General features: G+C 41.5%; 1 protein-coding gene and 1 long non-coding RNA gene across 2 annotated transcripts in view; one reads left to right on the top strand and one right to left on the bottom strand.

The window, feature by feature from the left end:
- LOC139567014 (zinc finger protein 180-like) overlaps positions 1–23,513 on the bottom strand; it is a 740,647-nt gene that overhangs the window by 621,659 nt on the left and 95,475 nt on the right. The gene's annotated exons all lie outside the window — the stretch shown is intronic.
- LOC139567025 (uncharacterized) lies at positions 4,441–11,664 on the top strand. Its single transcript, XR_011673204.1, has 2 exons — positions 4,441–4,917; positions 10,779–11,664. It is a non-coding gene; the product is annotated as an uncharacterized lncRNA (long non-coding RNA).

The raw sequence follows: 23,513 nt of genomic DNA, 5'->3' as shown, positions 1-23,513 counted from the left end.
ACAGGAACAATGGTGGCCCTCTTGAAGCATGTGGGAACAGCAGACTGGGATAAGGATTGATTGAATATGTCCGTAAACACACCAGCCAGCTGGTCTGCGCATGCTCTGAGGACGCGGCTGGGAATGCCGTCTGGGCCTGCAGCCTTGCGAGGGTTAACACGTTTAAATGTTTTACTCACCTCGGCTGCAGTGAAGGAGAGCCCGCAGGTTTTGGTAGCGGGCCGTGTCAGTGGCACTGTATTGTCCTCAAAGCGAGCAAAAAAGTTATTTAGCCTGTCTGGGAGCAAGACATCCTGGTCCGCGACGGGGCTGGTTTTCTTTTTGTAATCCGTGATTGACTGTAGACCCTGCCACATACCTCTTGTGTCTGAGCTGTTGAGTATAGACCTAGTCTGAATTGAACAGACTAGGTCTATACTGCTCCTACATGGTGTAACAATACATCATGTAGATGTATATAATGAACAGACTAGGTCTATACGGCTCCTACATGGTGTAACAGTACATCATGTAGATGTACACTACCATTCAAAAGTTTGGGGTCACTTTGAAATGTCCTTGTTTTTTAAAGAAAATCTAATTTTTTCATTAATTTACCTGTTTTTGCTTTGTCATTATGGGCAATGTGATGTCTTATGGGGTATTGTGATGTCATTGTTGGGTATTGTGTAGATTGATGAGGGGAAAAAATGATTGAATCAATTTTAGAATAAGGCTGTAACGTAACAAAATGTGGAAAAAGTGAAGGGGTCTGAATGCTTTCCGAATGCGCTGTATATATAGGGGCAGTACTTAGTGATATCACTTCATGAAACAGGAGGTGCAAATATATTACATAGTTTCACAGTATCAACATTCAATGTATCAAAATATATGACCCAGCTGGAAGTGGATACGCCAGCCCAGCCACAATCCTTGAGGTTCACTGATGATCAACCTCCTCCTACACATCTGACTCCTGATGATCAACCTCCTCCTTCACATCTCCTGATGCTCAACCACCTCCTTCACATCTCCTGATGATCAACCTCCTCCTTCACATCTGACTCATGATGATCAACCTCCTCCTTCACATCTGACTCCTGATGATCAACCTCCTCCTTCACATCTGACTCCTGATGATCAACCTCCTCCTTCACATCTGATTCCTGATGAACAACCTCGTCCTTCACATCTGACTCCTGATGATCAACCTCCTCCTTCACATCTGACTCCTGATGATCAACCTCCTCCTTCACATCTGATTCCTGATGAACAACCTCCTCCTTCACATCTGACTCCTGATGATCAACCTCCTCCTTCACATCTGACTCCAGTGATCAATCCAGAGCGTCTTCTTTTTGGGGGAATCCCGATGGACGACGTCATCCAATAGGACGTCATCACCAAATCAAATCAAATCAAATGTATTTATTTAGCTCTTCGTGCATAAGCTGATATCTCAAAGTGCTGTACAGAAACCCAGCCTAAAACCCCAAACAGCAAAAAATGCAGGTGTAGAAGCACGGTGGCTAGGAAAAACTCTAGGAAAAACCACCACCGCCCACAAGTTAATTTTCATTGAGGTTTTTAATGGGAAGAACATTAGCAATATGTCCTGTCTGGTAACTTATCTCGTTCAAAGGATTTACATTGGCAGGTGCACAGGGAGAAACCCCATTTAAAAAACTCAGTTGATCTTAAACTGCGGAAACACTTTTGGAAGTCTTTATCAAAGTCTGTGGCCTGTGATGTTGGGACAAATGATAATCCCTTATTATACAAGAGACAAAATTCACAAATTCTACAGCACAACGGCAGAGTCATGTCTTCAGTGTAAAACTAACAATGACTCAATAATCCTTCTGGGAATGTTATGGTGTCATAAAGTTATGGGCGGAGTTAGAAAGTTGGCTGTCAGAAGTACAATTATACAATGTAAAATTACTTTTAATCCGTCTGTCTGTATATTTCAAAACATGGCATTTGAGGGTGCAGTGAGATACCCCAGAGTTGGACGATACTTTTCTCGTCAATCATCTTAAATATTATACTTAATTAAAACCTGGAAATCAACCAATCCTCTGTTGTTAATTCAAAAGAAAGGTCAAATGCTTTATTATCTAAAAGTTTAAAGTGACGGAGAGAAATAAAATGGTGCTGATGCGGGCGCTTGAGATGGGGGTGTGTTCTAGTGGGTCTGGGCAGGTGTGATGTAGTTAATGGAGATGGAGGTGTGTTCTAGTGGGTCTGGGCAGGTGTGATGTAGTTAATGGAGATGGAGGTGTGTTCTAGTGGGTCTGGACAGGTGTGATGTAGTTAATGGAGATGGAGGTGTGTTCTAGTGGGTCTGGGCAGGTGTGATGTAGTTAATGGAGATGGAGGTGTGTTCTAGTGGGTCTGGGCAGGTGTGATGTAGTTAATGGAGATGGAGGTGTGTTCTAGTGGGTCTGGGCTGGTGTGATGTAGTTATTGGAGATGGAGGTGTGTTCTAGTGGGTCTGGGCAGGTGTGATGTAGTTAATGGAGATGGAGGTGTGTTCTAGTGGGTCTGGGCAGGTGTGATGTAGTTAATGGAGATGGAGGTGTGTTCTAGTGGGTCTGGGCAGGTGTGATGTAGTTAATGGAGATGGGGGTGTGTTCTAGTGGGTCTGGGCAGGTGTGATGTAGTTAATGGAGATGGGGGTGTGTTCTAGTGGGTCTGGGCAGGTGTGATGTAGTTAATGGAGATGGAGGTGTGTTCTAGTGGGTCTGGGCAGGTGTGATGTAGTTAATGGAGATGGAGGTGTGTTCTAGTGGGTCTGGGCTGGTGTGATGTAGTTATTGGAGATGGAGGTGTGTTCTAGTGGGTCTGGGCAGGTGTGATGTAGTTAATGGAGATGGAGGTGTGTTCTAGTGGGTCTGGGCAGGTGTGATGTAGTTAATGGAGATGGAGGTGTGTTCTAGTGGGTCTGGGCAGGTGTGATGTAGTTAATGGAGATGGAGGTGTGTTCTAGTGGGTCTGGGCAGGTGTGATGTAGTTAATGGAGATGGAGGTGTGTTCTAGTGGGTCTGGGCTGGTGTGATGTAGTTATTGGAGATGGAGGTGTGTTCTAGTGGGTCTGGGCAGGTGTGATGTAGTTAATGGAGATGGAGATGTGTTCTAGTGGGTCTGGGCACGTGTGATGTAGTTAATAGAGTTGGGGGTGTGTTCTAGTGAGTCTGGGCTGGTGTGATGTAGTTAATGGAGATGGGGGTATGTTCTAGTGGGTCTGGGCAGGTGTGATGCAGTTAATGTTTGTATGATGTTGTTGTTTGTATGTGTATGTTTTGTATTTTTATAAAATATCGAATAAAATATTTTTAGTCCCAAGTCCCAATGCAAAGTTACTGTACACTGTTCTATTTTTGGAGTTATTACATTTAACCAATCAGAATTCAGAAGAATGCCAAAGTCAGGTGTGATGTAATATGGAGGACCAGCCTGTTCCCTGTGATGTAAACTACAACAGAAATAACTTTAAATTAAACCAATCGTTTTTGCTCATGACTTGAGTGATTAAGTAAACCACAGTTTTGGAAATACATAACGCCATCTAACCAAATATCAAGAATGTTATTAGCCAGCCAGCTAACATTAGCTATATGCAGTTATCTTTGTCAGCCAGCTAACGTTAGCTATATGTAGTTATCTTAGCCAGCCAGCTAACATTAGCTATATGCAGTTATCTTAGCCAGCCAGCAACATTAGCTATATGCAGTTATCTTAGCCAACCAGCTAACATGAGCTATATGCAGTTATCTTAGCCAACCAGCTAACATGAGCTATATGCAGTTATCTTAGCCAGCCAGCTAACATTAGCTATATGCAGTTATCTTAGCCAGCCAGCTAACATTAGCTATATGCAGTTATCTTAGCCAGCCAGCAACATTAGCTATATGCAGTTATCTTAGCCAACCAGCTCAAGTTAGCTATATGCAGTTATCTTAGCCAACCAGCTAACGTTAGCTATTTGGCCAACTAGCTATTAGCCTAACCAGCGTAGCCAACCAGCACGGTTATGGTCAGCGAGACCAACTACCGGAGACCAGGCAGAACCCAACTAACAGTAAGCCAAGGTGGAAAAAGTTACAAAACTCCCGTAGTCTAATTCACAGAAAACATGCTGAAAAGTAGTGATGGGGAAATAAAGCTTCCTGAAGCATTGATGCTTTCCAGCCAATTGTGTCAAAAATAGGTTCATTACTCAAGGCTTTGAGCGACACAGAATTTAGAACAGCCACATTTTGTAGATGAAGTCACACGCCGTAGCAGCGTAGCCATTATGTCATATATTAAACCACTGGTCGTGTTCGAGAGCATCAAATACATGCTGCATTGTGGGTAAACGGTGACTGGCTGACTGATTTATAAATAATAATGAGTAGTTATTTATGACGCAAGGTGATTTGTAAATTAGTCAGTCAGCAGTCAGCAGCCACCTGCACTGTCGGCTGCAATGTCGAACAAGCCCAATACCAAACCAATCAGGTGTTCGACGAAATTATTCTTCAGACGTCATTGATCACGTGCTGCTGATAAAGTGACACTGCTTTGAATTATACCGCTTAGCGACTTCAGTACATGCCTCATAGTTCCAGTCTAAAACTTAACCCCGGTCCTGCTGAAGAAGAGAAGGTCTGCTGGATGGAGAAAGTAGCTCTCGTGAAAGAGGAGGAAGAGGAGGTTGTTACAATACAAAACAAGTAGAAGGTGAGGCTGTTACCGTGAAAGAAGAAGAGAAAGACGTTTCAGTGGAAGAAGAGGAGGGGGAAATGACTGTCACATCGAAAAATGAAGAAGAGGACGAAACTGGATATCTGGTCCCGGTTTCCCAAACACATCTTCAGGCATCCGATGGTTCTAACGATGAACTTAGCAATAAGATGGATTTGAGAAACCGTTCACTGAGTAACACTCGTAAGTACTGTCTTAAAAACAGAAGCACAAACTCTGCGGTTGTTGAACTGATGTGTGGTGTTAAAGGGGAAATGTGCAATTGCTACATCCATATTGTGACTTTTAAATTATTTATTTATATTTATATATTTATAGCCATTGATTCTTGAAGAATATAACACATGCCTCATGAGCTTAGTTCAATTGTTTTTACCCCATCTGAAACCCAAATAAGCTTTTTTACTCCAATGTTTAGAAACAATGTAAATCAACACTGTATAGCCTCAACATGGTTAAAACTATCATGTTGATATCATGGATGGTCAGTCAATGCATCCATCGGTCTGTCTATGAATTAGAGACTAGTTACATTTCTTCAGCACCACCCATCATCTTATTACCAAAACAGTGGTGGAATTACAGCTTTGTTATTGGTTGAACTGCAGATTGGTTGATTGTTGTTTGGCTTTTTTTAAAGGCTCCTAGTTTTTAAACAAACAAAATGGCTGCCCAGAGTCCTGAGCTGTGTTAGAATACTCATACTAACTGCACTATTTGTGAAGTAAATTGAGTATATAGTCTGCTTATTGGTCATAGTATGATGTAGTTAGTATGCCAAAAGTTCCCGGATGTCGTACTAAATTCGCCGAAATACGAAATATACACGCAGTATTTTAGGGCCCATAATGCAATTCTTCAGGAAATGGTTCTGGCTTCAACGTTTTCAGATTAGAAGAAAATGGGGGAAAATATGCAGCTGAAGTCCAACGAGAGAGCGGATACAAATGAACTGCTTTAAATAATAATGACAAATGTTGAGCAATGCAATAAAGTAATGACTTTTCAAATAAGTTACCTTACACGTTATGTTAGCTACACTATCCTTACAAAACGCATAGCATATCTTTACAGCAGTATGTACCAGTATGTGAGCTAGCTACCTAACGTTAGTTGGCTACTTATACATCAAACTTGCCAGTATAGTAACTATATTCTAACTAACTACCCAATGTTTATTGACTTGATTAGAGCGCAGAATAACTGATGAATTTAATAATGCTCAACACCTGTTGAATATGGCTGCTAAAAAGCTCAAATTAAATTGTTGCCAGCAGCACAGTTAGTCACCAACGCTCTGGATAACATGAAAACAGCCTAACCAGCTCTACTAGGGCAAGTAACCTCACTCTTACAATTTTTTCTCTCATTTGTGTCTAGCAAGCTGTCTAACGTTAGCCAGTTAGCTTGGGTGCTTTACTGTCATTGTGAGGTTAGAACGCTTGGATCGTCCCTACTCCTCAGCCATATAGTATTTGTTTACAAACAGTAGCGTTATACAAGCTTATGTTTTGGTTTCTGGTGGGGTAATACGGTTGAAACATTTGAGGCATTTATAAGTTATATTCTTCAAGAATCAATGGTTATATAGTAAATGGGTCTTTCTATAACTGACAGTGTAGATTTCCTGTTGGGGTCAAATTGTTGGCTGCTATTGATAAGTCATTGTATAATATTCTGGCAATTCTTTTCATGCCATTACATTAAAGGCGAAAGATTGTCTTGTCTTAGCAAGGTGTTGCTTAAATAATGTTAACTGCTAATCGCTAGTTAGCGGGCTAGCCTGCTTGCTAAATGTATGAAGAGTCAGAGCAAACGTAGCTAGCTAATACTGCCTGGTACCAATGCTGGTGTAGGCCTAGATAAGTATGTTTGTGCAGCGGTATCTTATCAGAGAGAAGTAAGCGAAGTATGAATATGTTGGCCAGCTAGCCGGCTACATGAAGTAAGAAAACAACATGTAATGTAACATCTAATTAGGGTCAACTGGAAACACTGACCAACACTTTGCTTCCTACCATGTCTTCTTCTCTGAGGTTTATTCTCAGACTACACTCATCAGGTGTATTGCTGCCACCTACTGTACGGGGTTGTAAAAAAATAACAAAAACGCAAAAAAATTGGGATTAACAAATCATACTAATTACATAAAATAAACACGAACCAAATTCACTCCACTACCCTGAATTTCAAACAAAAATGGTACTATTCAGATCCCTACACAGGTTCAGGAACCTGGGAGGGGTGGAACGTCTTCATTCAGTACTCCCTGTAACATTTAGTCTGAAGTCCTGGAGATCCAGAAATCTATTTCCCGCCTTCACAATGATGTCTAGCTTCTTAGATGTTTTATTAGTTTATTATTAATGCAATTTATCACTGCGGCAGTGAGGGCAATGCAAACGTAATTTTGTTGTAGAAACTCCTCCAAGCTAATGCGGAAACTGCTAGTTTTGGACGAAGGTTACTAATAGTTTATTAATGCAATTTATCACTTGCTCTATAAACACAACAAAGTCCACCTTGTTCACTATTAGTGTGTTGGGATCCTTCTCCTGCATGGCTTCACTGCAGACTGTGGGACATGAACTACCTTCTCCTCTCTACTCCTTCAGCTATTTTCACTGCCTCCACATAGGACACCTGCTGGATGGGCCTGATCATCCTAGCTACTGTGACATCCCTCATCCGTACAGGGCACTCCGGGAACGTGATTCCCATCACAACTACAACATGCTTCATCTGACTACGACATATTCATTCCTTCGACAAACACTTGCCACGTTCAAACTGCAGCGGCTTCTGTATATCTCACTTACCCAGGTTTTACATAAGATGGGAGAACCACTTCACCAAACCACAGTAAGACCTTCCGTCTATCATTCATTTTAATCAACGTGCATCTACCTGAAATGTTTAACCTAAACCACACAAAGCTTTCTACTTTTGCGCTGTTGACACACAATCAGTATCATACCGCTCCTGGTCACTCGAACCGATTCCACTTTACCCAATTCATCCTTCACCATCTTTGAGACCAATAACAGGTCACCCACAAAAACATCCTTGCTGATGATTCCCACTCCGACCCTAAACTGCTGTTCATTACCAACTTTAGCCCTTTTCACTCCACTGTTCTTCACCATACTTCACCCAGTCTCAACAACTGTACTCGTGCCAGGAGAATCCCACAATGCTTCCTCCATTGCTCCTCCAGTCATCCCCTGGACTCCCTCGCTCTGTGCTGTGAAAGATGTGAGAGTTTGTGTTCTCAAAGTAGCATCTATATTGTTCTCATTCCATCTATATTGTTCTCATTCCATCTATATTGTTCTCATTCCATCTATATTGTTCTCATTCCAGCACATCTGTTGCTTCACCAACTTGTTATCCCTTTCGTCTGCACTACTTGCTGTCATTTCCCTTCCTGATTTCCCTCTCTTGGATGTCTCCACCATGCTCCTACTCTGTCAGTAATTCCTCCCTGGTTTATTAATTGGTAGTCAAACAGCAATATATTCAAGGTGCTGCACATTCTATTCCAAATCTAGAATTAGAGTCGTCATTATGTTTGCATGATTTCAACAGTTCACCAGTTAACTAAGCCTATAATGTGGACACCAAGGATGTGGATACCAAGGAACTTGAAGCTTTCAACTGCTCCACTACAACCCCTTCGATGAGAATGGGGGCGTGCTCAGTGTTTAGTCCCAGGGTCCTTAGCTAAGTGATGAGCTCTGAGGGCACTATGGTGTTGAATGCTGAGCTGTAGTCGATGAATAGCATTCTCACATGGGTGTTCCTTTTGTCCAGGTGGGAAAGTGCAGTGTGGAGTGCAATAGAGATTGCATCATCTGTGGATCTGTTGGGGTGGTATGCAAATTGGAGTGGGTCTAGGGTTTCTGGTATAATGGTGTTGATGTGAGCCACGACCAGCCTTTCAAAGCACTTCATGGCTACAGATGTGAGTGCTACGGGTCGGTAGTCATTTAGGCAGATTACCTTAGTGTTCTTGGGCACAGGGACTATGGTGGTCTGCTTGAAACATCTTGGTATTACAGACTCAGACAGGGGATGAAAATGTCAGTGAAGACCCTTGCCAGTTGGTCAGCGCATGCTTGGAGTACATGTCCTGGTAATCCGTCTGGCCCTGTGGCCTTGTGAATGTTAACCTGTTTAAAGGTCTTACTCACATCTGCTGCGGAGAGCGTGATCACAAAGTCGTCCGGAACAGCTGATGCTGTCATGCATGTTTCAGTGTTACTTTCCTCGAAGCGAGCATAGAAGTAATTTAGCTCGTCTGGTAGGCTCGTGTCACTAGGCAGCTATCGGCTGTGCTTCCCTTTGTAGTCTGTAATAGTTTGCAAGCCCTGCCACATCCGACGAAGGTCGGAGCCAGTGTTCAAAGGGTATATCAATCTCCCCAGGGTAGCAGTAATATGTTGAGAGATTTGTCCACAAAGGTTTACCCCTCCCATAGGTGGCTCATTATTGGGATTCATTGGTGCATGCTTATTAGTAACTGGAATAAGCGATTTCATGAATGCGTCCAGCGTCTGGTTGCTCCTCATTTCACACCACAGAGCAGCAAATATTCTTTACATCATCAACATAGGAATCGGCCGTTTTTATTAAATAATTGAGACACACAAATGACTTGAGGGAACCAGAGATCAAGATAGCCTAACCATAAGAAAAAAACTCTTCCTTAGCATTCTCCTCCCGCTGCTACTGGCCTTCGTAAATTCTGATGTTATGCTCCTGAAGTTTCCAGTAATAGGCTACAACAGCAGTCGGCAACCTTTTCCATTTGGAGTGCCAATTTATCTGACCATTTCTACTGATCTGGTGCCAGTTATGATTTTCATATTCACATTTTATTGGAACAGTTTATTATAATTACTATTATAAATTAAATTAGTCTTTGTATCTCATATTCATTATCTGTGATTAATCTACATTCTATCTAAATGATAATTATACAAATCTAAATAACTTTTATTGCCAACTATGTAAAAATAGCCTACATAAAGCCAACAAATAAAAACAGCTAGAAAATCTCCAGATAAATCACATTGGCTGCTCATGGCCTGTCTACATAGAACTTGAAACATTGTATCAACTATCACTTAGGTCAGTCCGAAACTTGATATAAAATATTCTCGGCCCTCAGTTTCCCGCGCCAGTGAGTTTGGGACAGACACAGCTGTAGGCTATTTGTGTAAGGGATAAGAAGTAATCAGAGTTTATGACATTTCCACTGGATCAGAGCATTACATTTTAACCTTTCATGTCAAGTGTTTATCAAGAGTGAGAGCTGGAAATATTTTACAAATACTTTGAGGAACTGTTGTCATTTGCCAATTGATTTTAGTAAGACTTTGTTTTACTTACTGTTTGAGGTGAAGAGAAAATTACTTTGAGAAGCTCCACAAATCATTAGTGGTGGTGTGTAAATACTATCAGACATCCCCAAATAGGTGCATTGCTCTCTGCATCGCTCTCTGCCTTTTGTGTTTGCTAAAACGCAATTTGGTTGCAGAAACTCATCCAAGCTAATGCGGAAACCGCTAGTTATACCATAGACCTACTGTAGGACCCATAACTTCACCTAACAACAACATAGACCTACTGTAGGACCCATAACTTCACCTAACGTAGACCTACTGTAGGACCCATAACTTCACATAACAACAACATAGACCTATTGTAGGACCCATAACTTCACCTAACAACAACATAGACCTACAGAAAGGTGCCTATATTGGAGACCAAAGGTTGTCTGGCACACTGCTTAGGATTTCAACAACTTTAAAAACGTATTTCTAGCATACAATCGTCGATGTTACTACTAATGTGAAAACAAGACAAAATATGTCTTGTTGTTCACTTGACTGTCTTAAGACAAATGTCAAATAATGAACATTCATTACAGACGTCATTGTTTGTACAACATAATGGCTACGCTGTTGGCATCACCTTTTTACAGTAGATTTTTGCTGTTGTGGGCCTTAAACCATCTGTCTGACTTTTTGTTCACACAGGAGAGAGACGTGACTATCGTGGATCCTCTGGGGAGCCTCAACAACCTCATGATGCTGACGAAGCAGAGAAGAGTCTCTCCACGTCAAAACACCAGCAGAGACCCACAGGGAGGACATCTCATTGCTGCTCTGACTGTGGGAAAGGTTGCACATCTTCATCAGAACTTACAATACACCAGAGAACACACACAGGAGAGAAACCTCATAGCTGTAATCAATGTGGGAAGAGTTTTACTACATCAAGCTCTCTGACTACACACCAGAGAACACACACAGGAGAGAAATCTTATAGCTGTGATCAATGTGGGATGAGTTTTACTACATCAAGCTCTCTGACTACACACCAGAGAACACACACAGGAGAGAAATCTCATAGCTGTAATCAATGTGACAAGAGATACTCTAGTAAAAGATCTCTGATCAAACATCAGAAAATACATGAAGGAGTTGTTTCATGATATCAATGAAATAATGTCACAATGTAGAATGTTTTAACATTGTAGGAGTATTTTAATGATGTCACAATGTAGAATGTTTTAACATTGTAGTAGGAGTATTTTAATGATGTTCTACCTTATCGTTTGCCCTGTTCAATTGATTGCAGCATGATATGGATATTAGCCTCAGGGGAAAATCCAGGCTCTGAATTGAAAGAGTATTATTTAACAAAAAGTGACTAACAAAAAAAGAGCTGTGTTACACTTACTGCGTTGGTGACCCACTTTAATCAAAATGCAACACTTCAAAATGTAGCCAGCTGTTTTCTACAAGTTGAAAAAGCTGCTTCTTTAAAAAAATACATGTAATATGATAATTGTTGCAGATGTTTGTGTAAATACACATGGACGCAGTATAATAAATGGACTATAATCAATTTTATTAACAATCTGACATCACTCCAGTATTTCTTGACAACATTCAAATGCTAATTGTCTTTATTCCACTACTGAAGAAGCATGACTCAAATCACCTACTCATATTTCAAACATTCAGCCTGACAAAAGATACATGTTTTATTATTCCATACCTCACCATTAAGTGAATTGACTCAAATCACCTCATATTTTTTTCATATCAAGGGTGGGCAGTTCACAATTGATTTTGTTCCAAGGGGACGAGAGTTCTAGAAGCTAGTGGGGGGAAAATATAGGATATATTTGTTGTCTTAAGGGGGAAGGTGTTGCAGGCTTTGGTTTTTCCATTTATGTTTTGAGGTTGGACTTTATCACGTATAGCTCATTAGCACGTAGAGCGCACTGATTGGTGTCACCTCGTTAGTCAGTATGTGTTACACCTGTGCTGGCTTGTCCATCTTCGTTAGTGGGAAGGTGTTTCACCTGAGCTGGTCCAGGTTCTATTTAAGAGTGTCTGGCCCAGTGCTCAAGTTGTCTTGATAGATGTGGAGAGTCAACACCTTTAGTTGATCCACCTTTTTGGTTTTTCTTCCTGTCTTTAAATTTGGTGTGAGTTTTTCTTTTGTTTGCCTCTTCTTGGGCAGATTTAGTGGGTCTCATGGTGGGTGTCTTTTAGGTCCCAGTTGTTGTTACTAGTCAACTTTCATTGGACACCCCCATAGTGTCTTTCAGAGCCGCTCCTAAAAAACAAGCTTATATTTTGGGTTGGACATTTAAAAGTTTTAATCAATGACATTTCCTTAGGATGCTCATTAGTCTTTAAGTTGTGATTATTGTTTTTTTATCCTCTTATGTTTGTGTACTATTAAATATTTGTTTTTTTTCCTGTGAAGCCATTGTGTTGCATCCATGTCTGAAATGTACTGTATAAATAAAGCTTGATTTGATTTGAACATATTGCAAAACAAATTAACCCAATGACTGACCAATCAACAGACTGATGGTCCATCTTAGTATGAAAAACAGTATCAATCTTTTCCAGCCTGCTGAAGGCGTGGTGGAGTGGTAAACACCACCCCTGGCTCTACCAGGGGCTTGAAGTGGTCTCCCACAGCTCTGCTTATGTCATGTTCTGTGGCCTTGCTGTTCCATTTCTTTACTGCCCCTGCAACACAGAAACACATTTAGTCATATTATATAAAACACTCAAAGTAATGGATATGGAGCATCTATGGCCTCAGTTACACCTGGCACCTAAATGTGACTTCTGTCATCTGATCACTCCAAGCTGCATTAGATTCAGATCTACCAGGATGGGCCTTTGACATAGTCTGGAAGCAGCCAAGCCACTGAATATGCATAAGCAATGTGGAAAAGTACATTTTACACTAGTGACCTTCATAATAAATCAACTCAAATGTTATTTGTCACATACATATGTTATTGCGTGTGTAGCGAAATGCTTGTGTTCCTAGCTCCAACAGTGCAGTAATATCTAACAATGTCACAACAAATACCTAATACACACAAATCTAAGTAAAGGAATAAGAATATATAAATATATGGACGAGTGATGTCAGAGCGGCATAGACTGATACAGTAGAATGGGATAGAATACAGTATATACATATGAGATGAGTAATACATAGACTAAGATACAGTAGAATAGGATAGAATACAGTATATACATATGAGATGAGTAATACATAGACTAAGATACAGTAGAATAGGATAGAATACAGTATATACATATGAGATGAGTAATACATAGACTTAGATACAGTAGAATAGGATAGAATACAGTATATACATATGAGATGAGTAATACATAGACTAAGATACAGTAGAATAGGATAGATTAAGGTATATACATATGATATGAGAAATACATACACTAAGAAACAGTAGAATAGGATAGAAAACAGTATATACATATGAGATGAGTAATACATAGACTAAGATACAGTAGAATAGGATAGAATACAGTATATACATATGAGATGGGTAATACATAGACTAAGATACAATAGAATAGGATAGAACACAGTATATACATATGAGATGAGTAATACATAGACTAAGATACAGTAGAATAGGATAGAATACAGTATATACATATGAGATGAGTAATACATAGACTAAGATACAGTAGAATAGGATAGAATACTGTATATACATATGAGATAAGTAATACATAGACTAAGATACAGTAGAATAGGATAGATTAAGGTATATACATATGATATGAGAAATACATACACTAAGAAACAGTAGAATAGGATAGAAAACAGTATATACATATGAGATGAGTAATACATAGACTAAGATACAGTAGAATAGGATAGAATACAGTATATACATATGAGATGGGTAATACATAGACTAAGATACAATAGAATAGGATAGAACACAGTATATACATATGAGATGAGTAATACATAGACTAAGATACAGTAGAATAGGATAGAATACAGTATATACATATGAGATGAGTAATACATAGACTAAGATACAGTAGAATAGGATAGAATACTGTATATACATATGAGATAAGTAATGCCAAATATGTAAACATTATTAAAGTGACTAGTGTTCCATTCCTTGAAGTGGCCAATGATTTCAAGTCTGTGTATGTAGGCAGCAGCCTCTCTGTGTTAGTGATGGAAAAACAGCTTCTGTCTCTCGGTCCCAGCTTTGATGCACCTGTACTGACCTCGCCTTCTAGATGATAGCGGGCTGAACAGTCAGTGGCTCGGGTAATAACAAAGAACAAATGTGTGTGCCTGAGGGGAAATTCACTTTCATACAGCCAAAAGGGGTGACAAACTACACCCACATCAGTGGACAATTTGCACTAATGTAAATAAACATAGATGATGGAAAATATTCCCTTTTGCTTACGTGATAAACCGCTAAGGGGACATAAATATTTACCATCTAAACCATGTGTGACCTCTCACCTCTCTGGCTGTAGAAGTGTTCTTCCTAACCAGTCACTCAACAGCTCTCTGACTGAGCTCCACCCTCACTGGGTCTTCAGAGGAGAGGAAGGCTGAGGAGGGATGAATGGATCAGTCAGTCAATAAAGTGTAGAGATGCTGTCTTACAAAATCACAATTTTAGTCGTTCATTAAAGTAAATAAGGCTTTATGACTGCTGAATACCAACTATCAATCACTTAGATCATCTATTTTCAGGTAGAGATACATCCTTGGGACGTCCCTAGCCCGTTGAAGTTAACATTTAAAATGGTTAAGGTTAAGGTTTAGGGTAGGGATGTCCCAAGGATCCCAGATAGAATTGACCATTGTGCATTCTTCTGTCTCTTTTACATAGCAGGTGATGGGTTCTGACTTCTGATCTTGAAAATATGAAATATCCTTATTATGTGAAATTGAATGAAACAATAATGTATGTTGATGCTAATATGATGTACAATATTCCATTATGTTTCTTTATGATAACAATAGAGTAATATATTTAATATGATGTACAATATTCCATGATGTTTCTATATGATAACAATAGAGTAATATATTTAATATGCCATATACTATTTTTTAACAGTTTCACTAATTAATTTTCATTTACTTAATCATTATGACACACCCCTTTCTATTGTCATTGGTTACACTAATTGCACTGTTTGTCTACATAACCTGGTCCGAGTATTCATGACATCACCCTGAAGAAGGCACAGTGATGCCGAAACGTTGGTAAATACCCATTCAATTGCTGGGAGTTTATACGTGGAGTGTGCGACTTTCTTTATTTTGACAGTTTATAGTTTATTCGCCGTTAGTCAGCACCTCCACACAAACAATTTTTCTGGGTGTGCGCCAGCTCATGGTTTTTAAGGGTAGGTAACAACACATCCGCCATGCTGATCCTCAACACAGGGGCACCTCAGGGGTGCGTGCTCAGCCCCCTCCTGTACTCCCTGTTCACTCATGACTGCACGGCCAGGCACGATTCCAACACCATCATGAAGTTTGCCAATGCTACAACAGTGGTAGGCCTGATCACCAACAACTACGAGACAGCCTATAGGGAGGAGGTCTGGCCGTGTGGTGCCAGGAAAACAACCTCTCCCTCAATGTGATCAAGACAAAGGAGATGATTGTGGACTACAGGAAAAGGAAGACAGAGCACGCCCCCATTCTTATTGACGGGGCTGTAGTGGAGCAGGTTGAGAGCTTCAAGTTCCTTGGTGTCCACATCACGAACAAACTATTATGGTCCAAACACACCAAGACAGTCTTGAAGAGGGCACGACAAAACCTAATCGCCCTCAGGAGACTGAAAAGATTTAGCATGGGTCCTCAGATCCTCAAAAGGTTCTACAGCTGCAACATCAAGTGCATCCTGACTGGTTGCATCCCTGCCCGGTATGGCAACTGATCTGCCTCCGACCGCAAGGCACTACAGAGGGTAGTGCATACAGCCCAGTACATCACTTGGGCCAAGCTTTCTGCCATCCAAGACCTCTATCCCAGGCGGTGTCAGAGGAAGCCCCCCCGCCACTCTCTGTTATCATCTATGCATAGTCACTTTAATAACTACCTACATGTACATATTACCTCAATTACCTCGACTAACCGGTGCCCCCGCACATTGACTCTGTCCCGGTACCCCCTGTATGTAGTCTAGATATTGTTATTTAACTTCTGATCTTTAATTACTTGTTCCTTTTTTTTCTATTCTTATTTGTACTTTTTTTTAAAACTGCATTGATTGTTGGTTAGGGGCTTGTAAGTAAGCATTTCACTGTAAGATACAATTTGATTTGATTTGATAGACTCATAGTACAGAATGAATGACTGACTGCCCAGTTCAACGTCGGTTCACCTTCTCACCTCATACTGTATTGGAGCAGCAGCAGCTGACTGCCCAGTTCAACGTCAGTTCACCGTCTCACCTCATACTGTATTGGAGCAGCAGCAGCTGACTGCCCAGTTCAACGTCAGTTCACCGTCTCACCTCATACTGTATTGGAGCAGCAGCAGCTGACTGCCCGGTTTAACGTCAGTTCACCGTCTCACCTCATACTGTATTGGAGCAGCAGCAGCTGATTGCCCGGTTCACCGTCAGTTCACCGTCTCACCTCATACTGTATTGGAGCAGCAGCAGCTGACTGCCCAGTTCAACTGGTCGTTGATGCTAATCATCATGTTTTGAATCTGAGAGTAAATAGAGCCGACTACAACTCTAAAAATGAAGGGTTTAACTGGAGTTGTTCTCAGATCCCCTAAGAACCGCAGGGTTCTTGGTCAATGAAAAACAGCCCCAAAAGGAACAGCCCTTCGCAATTACAACTGAAAACGATGGTGACAAGTTTGGATATGACAACAAGTTAAAAAGGTTAAGTTGGGTTGATGTTTGGTTCTGAATATGTCTCGAAATAATTTATTATAATAATATAACAAAACTAATGAATAACGAAGACAATGATGGTTTTCTGTGAATAGCTTCCATAACGTTACTATAGTTAATTACCGTAAATATTAGAAAGCCGGGTTTGACCGTCGGCGTTGTATGAGCTACAGTACAGTACCGTTATCTAGCTAGCTAACATTATGTCCTAATTAGACACAACTAGGTTTGGATTATTTCCTGAACTATATTCTTTACCATATATTGTATATCGTTTCCATAAAGCCAACATGGCTTTACACTCATTAACGTACGTTTCCAATCTAGAGCAGTTCTCACTTTTGTGATAATGAACTAGCTAACGTTAACTAAATAACTAAGGACGGTGACCTGTCCAGACGAGATGTTACAACGAACTGAATCGTCAATGGAGGTCTTCCTCTTTATATAGCCTGCTACAGCATGCAATACTATTAACTCACAAGGGGGCATAACGTTACATGTACAATACTATCCCATTTTGAAACGTTACATGTACAATATTATCCCATTTTGGAAACGTTACCTGGACAATACTATCCCATTTTGGAAACGTTACATGTACGCCCCCCTGTGGAGGGAAATTAATATCTTAGATGGTAGCTGTAGATGGGATTCAAATGCATAATGGTATTAATACAGTGTCTAGACTACCTCTTTTGTATAAATGCCCTTCAGAATCCAAACACAGTATTGCCACGCAGCAAAATGTTGTGTATAATCTTTCAAGTCAGCCTAATAAAATATTGAACAATTTGTGTACAAAGATATCTTGAAATGTGATATTAGGCCTGTATGGCAGTACTGTTACTGTATGGCAGTACTGTATTGGCTAGTGCTTTCTCCAATATGTTCATCTATTTTACATTCAATTGTATGTCGATGCCATTTATTTTTCAATATTTATTTAATATATATATATATATATATGTTTTAATGCTTGTAAGACTATTCTTTGACACATTTTCTCTTCCTTTGAAATTCTTATAGGACAGAACATGGACACAATGCATTTGGGATCAAGAAGAAGGTACAGATATGTTGTAGGACAGCTGCATTTGAAGTGTACATTTAACCTACATAGCAGTCAATACAAACTGAAATATATTAGCATACAAATGTGTGCAAATTATCTTTTCAGATCTTCTCAGAAATGAATCAACAGTTCCAGTTCCAGATCTTTTCAGAAATGAATCAGGACCCGAGTGGCCTTTATGTCCGTGACAAGGTATGCCTATGCACCAATCATCTGTTTCTTCATAAACATAGGTGTGCATGCTTATATAATACTACAGCTGAACATTTGTTATGTTGTTTGTTTATTGTATGTGTATTAATCTTTTCTTACTTTTGTTGACACAGATTTCACCGCTCTTCACTCCTTTACTGCACATCGGTGGAAATCCATTTCACCATGAGAGTGAAATCCCGCTGGCCTTTGATGGGCAGAACATCCACGCCCTCGAGGACGTCCCCATGGGACTTGGGGCTCTGGTAGGGCTGTATTTTTTATTTTCCCGTAAATTTCCCAAAAATGTCAGAAAAACACTTATGTTGTTTAGTTACTGTGTTCTGGGGATAAGAGAAGTTAGGGTGAAGTTACCAGGGCCGGTGATAAAGATGGCAAGATGGCAAACTTCCTAACATAACTAAGTGAATATGATATACACACTAAAGCTGAAAAATCTGTATTTAGCATCAAGTCTACAATATTGTTAGTTTACCTATGATTCATTTTTAATGTATGTTGTTTTTATTGTACATCATTATTTATATATTTTAAATGTCATGAAAAGCACTATACAAAGTAAATGTATTATTTATTATGGTCTGACATGTCTGCAGAAAGCCATTTCGACTTTGTAAAAAATTCGTTCCCATATTACACTGCCTCGTACTCAATTCTTGCTCGTACAATATGCATATTATTATTATATTATTATTTATTATGGTCTGACATTTCTGCAGAAATGTTGCAATTTTGTAATGCGTTTTGTTTGGTAAATTGTTTTGTAAATATTAATTCACATTTGTGGTGCCACTAAATAAACAATTAATTATTTAAGTCAATATTGTTATTAAAATATGTTTTTGTAATGCAGGGAGGGTGGACAGGGAGTTAAAAAATGAACCCCAAAAGGTTCTTTGATGAACCAGGATAAGGGGTTCTTCAAATAACTTATAGGGGTTCCCACAAAACGTTCTTCAAATAACTTTTAGGGGTTCCCCCACAGTTTCAATTTGAAAAACCCCTAAAGGATTCTCCAGGAACCTTTACTTTTTAGAGTGTATATGGTTAAAAGTCACCTTGTTCGAGAGACATTTACATAGTTATACACAGCCCAATTTGGGATGACTATTGTGGGGCGAAATAGAGACCAAAACAGACAGACCTGATATCACCCATAATTCAACGTCCTTGGACGTCACGTGCTGACTAGGTATTACCAAAGTTATTTTATTTAGCTACACTTTGTAGTACATTTTTACACTATAATAATTGTTTCTGATGCCACATAGCCCGTTTTCAAAGGGAGTCGTTGGTTTGTAGAGGCAGTCGCTTTTTGTCAGAAAGTATTTTCTCAACTGCGATACCAACTCCAGTCAGCAGATGGCGATGTGCGTCTTTCAGGTGATTCTGCCACTGGGACGTATAATCTAGTGGACGGGACGCTTCTTCAACATCAACAGCTAGTCAGCCACCTTGGTTCACTAACTTTATGGAAAAAGGTTTACTCAATAAATCTAGCAACTCCTCTCATACTGGGAAGACCCCCCCCCCCAGGACTTAAGGGCAGTTTTATTTCAAATGTAGTACCCGGACAGAGAAAATCCAATAAGTGTTTTATAGTTTCATCCTTAGGGTAACAACCTAAAGTGATCATACTGGGAAAATACAGGAATACACACTCAGTGCCTCCTGACTGGGCCCTGTTTACACCTCCAAGGTGCCCCCCTCACACAGGAATACACACTACGAGGCTTTTCTAAAAACTACATTTACATTTAAGTCATTTAGCAGACGCTCTTATCCAGAGCGACTTACAAATTGGTGCATTCACCTTATGATATCCAGTGGAACAACCACTTTACAATAATGCATCTAACTCTTTTAAGGGGGGGGGGGGGGGTTAGAAGGATTGCTTTATCCTATCCTAGGTATTCCTTAAAGAGGTGGGGTTTCAGGTGTCTCCGGAAGGTGGTGATTGACTCCGCTGACCTGGCGTCGTGAGGGAGTTTGTTCCACCATTGGGGTGCCAGAGCAGCGAACAGTTTAGACTGGGCTGAGCGGGAACTGTACTTCCTCAGAGGTAGGGAGGCGAGCAGGCCAGAGGTGGATGAACGCAGTGCCCTTGTTTGGGTGTAGGGCCTGATCAGAGCCTGAAGGTACGGAGGTGCCGTTCCCCTCACAGCTCCGTAGGCAAGCACCATGGTCTTGTAGCGGATGCGAGCTTCAACTGGAAGCCAGTGGAGAGAGCGGAGGAGCGGGGTGACTTGGGAAGGTTGAACACCAGACGGGCTGCGGCGTTCTGGATGAGTTGTAGGGGTTTAATGGCACAGGCAGGGAGCCCAGCCAACAGCGAGTTGCAGTAATCCAGACGGGAGCTGACAAGTGCCTGGATTAGGACCTGCGCCGCTTCCTGTGTGAGGCAGGGTCGTACTCTGCGAATGTTGTAGAGCATGAACCTACAGGAATGGGTCACCGCCTTGATGTTAGTTGAGAACGACAGGGTGTTGTCCAGGATCACGCCAAGGTTCTTAGCACTCTGGGAGGAGGACACAATGGAGTTGTCAACCGTGATGGCGAGATCATGGAACGGGCAGTCCTTTCCCGGGAGGAAGAGCAGCTCCGTCTTGCCGAGGTTCAGTTTGAGGTGGTGATCCGTCATCCACACTGATATGTCTGCCAGACATGCAGAGATGCGATTCGCCACCTGGTTATCAGAAAGGGGAAAGGAGAAGATTAATTGTGTGTCGTCTGCATAGCAATGATAGGAGAGACCATGTGAGGATATGACAGAGCCAAGTGACTTGGTGTATAGCGAGAATAGGAGAGGGCCTAGAACAGAGCCCTGGGGGACACCAGTGGTGAGAGCACGTGGTGCGGAGACAGATTCTCGCCACGCCACCTGGTAGGAGCGACCTGTCAGGTAGGACGCAATCCAAGCGTGGGCCGCGCCGGAGATGCCCAACTCGGAGAGGGTGGAGAGGAGGATCTGATGGTTCACAGTATCAAAGGCAGCCGATAGGTCTAGAAGGATGAGAGCAGAGGAGAGAGAGTTAGCTTTAGCAGTGCGGAGCGCCTCCGTGACACAGAGAAGAGCAGTCTCAGTTGAATGACTAGTCTTGAAACCTGACTGATTTGGATCAAGAAGGTCATTCTGAGAGAGATAGCAGGAGAGCTGGCCAAGGACGGCACGTTCAAGAGTTTTGGAGAGAAAAGAAAGAAGGGATACTGGTCTGTAGTTGTTGACATCGGAGGGATCGAGTGTAGGTTTTTTCAGAAGGGGTGCAACTCTCGTTCTCTTGAAGACGGAAGGGACGTAGCCAGCGGTCAAGGATGAGTTGATGAGCGAGGTGAGGTAAGGGAGAAGGTCTCCGGAAATGGTCTGGAGAAGAGAGGGGATAGGGTCAAGCGGGCAGGTTGTTGGGCGGCCGGCCGTCACAAGACGCGAGATTTCATCTGGAGAGAGAGGGGAGAAAGAGGTCAAAGCACAGGGTAGGGCAGTGTGAGCAGAACCAGCGGTGTCGTTTGACTTAGCAAACGAGGATCGGATGTCGTCGACCTTCTTTTCAAAATGGTTGACGAAGTCATCCGCAGAGAGGGAGGAGGGGGGGGAGGGGGAGGAGGATTCAGGAGGGAGGAGAAGGTGGCAAAGAGCTTCCTAGGGTTAGAGGCAGATGCTTGGAATTTAGAGTGGTAGAAAGTGGCTTTAGCAGCAGAGACAGAAGAGGAGAATGTAGAGAGGAGGGAGTGAAAGGATGCCAGGTCCGCAGGGAGGCGAGTTTTCCTCCATTTCCGCTCGGCTGCCCGGAGCCCTGTTCTGTGAGCTCGCAATGAGTCGTCGAGCCACGGAGCAGGAGGGGAGGACCGAGCCGGCCTGGAGGATAGGGGACATAGAGAGTCAAAGGATGCAGAAAGGGAGGAGAGGAGGGTTGAGGCAGAATCAGGAGATAGGTTGGAGAAGGTTTGAGCAGAGGGAAGAGATGATAGGATGGAAGAGGAGAGTAGCGGGGGAGAGAGAGCTCTACACTTTCTGTGTTTCGCTCACCTCACTAGGTTTGAGATTTGGTATCCACTCGGCTCGCTGCCTCAGATCAAAGGTGGGTCCATCTGCTCCATTCCCAATGTGTGGCATCCCTGGTGCACGATTTACCCAGGTCATCAGGAGCATCACCAAGTGAAGATTAACATCCCCAAATGTGGTTAATTTCTTTCATATCAAATGAGGAGACAAACTTAACACAAAAGTCACAGATATTCTTAAACTAAATCTTTATTCACTTAATAAGGGAGCAGGTCAATACAACGCACACATATAAAGTGAATCAATTGAGTGTTCTACGATAATGATGGCTGGTCGACAAATCACCCCCAGATGATTCGTTGAGAGCCACGAAACAAAAGTACAAAGGTCTTTTATAGCCAAGATACACCCCTTTCAACCTACATGACGAACAATAGATGTATAGAACGGGTCACAAGGTTAGATTTGTATGAAAGATACTTATAATTCTCAGCAGATGTAACGGATGTGAAATGGCTAGCTAGTTAGCGGGTACGCGCTAATAGCATTTCAATCAGTTACGTCACTTGCTCTGAGACCTGAAGTAGGCTTTTGTGGAGCGATGGGTAACGACGCTTCGTGGGCGACCGTTGTTGTGTGCAGAGGGTCCCCGGGTCGGGGCGAGGGGACGGTTTAAAGTTATACTGTTACACAGACAGTATCTGCTGTAAAAACAGAACTCTTTGTGTAGAGACCAGGGTCTGGCCCTGAGGTCATCTCTCCCTGGTACCATATAGAACAGAAACATTAACTCATGCTCTGGAATGCGGTCTCTTTTTAGGTTTTAATCACCCAAAAGACATTGTAAATCTCCTGTCATTGTTATCTCCCAGAGGTAAATCTCCTGTCATTGTTATCTCCCACAGACACAATAGTTCTAAGAACCCTCTATTCTGTTGCAAAAAACAACCATTTGATGCAATAAAAGGATTATAACATAATGTTGCAGTTTTGCTCTGTGTCCACTGAAAGTTGACTAGTAACAACAACTGGGACCTAAAAGACACCCACCATGTGACCCACTAAATTTGCCCAAGAAGAGGGAAACAAAAGACAAACCCACACCAAACTTAAAGACAGGAAGCAAACCAAAAAGGTGGCGCAACTAAAGGTGTTGACTCTCCACATCTATCAAGACAAATGGAGCACTGGGCCAGAAACTCTTAAATAGAACCTGGACC

This window comes from Salvelinus alpinus, unplaced genomic scaffold (genome assembly GCF_045679555.1).
Source record: "Salvelinus alpinus unplaced genomic scaffold, SLU_Salpinus.1 scaffold_40, whole genome shotgun sequence".
Classification (NCBI taxonomy): domain Eukaryota; kingdom Metazoa; phylum Chordata; class Actinopteri; order Salmoniformes; family Salmonidae; genus Salvelinus; species Salvelinus alpinus.
Note: the sequence above shows the minus strand (reverse complement) of the source record. Positions and strands in the feature narration are given on the sequence as shown.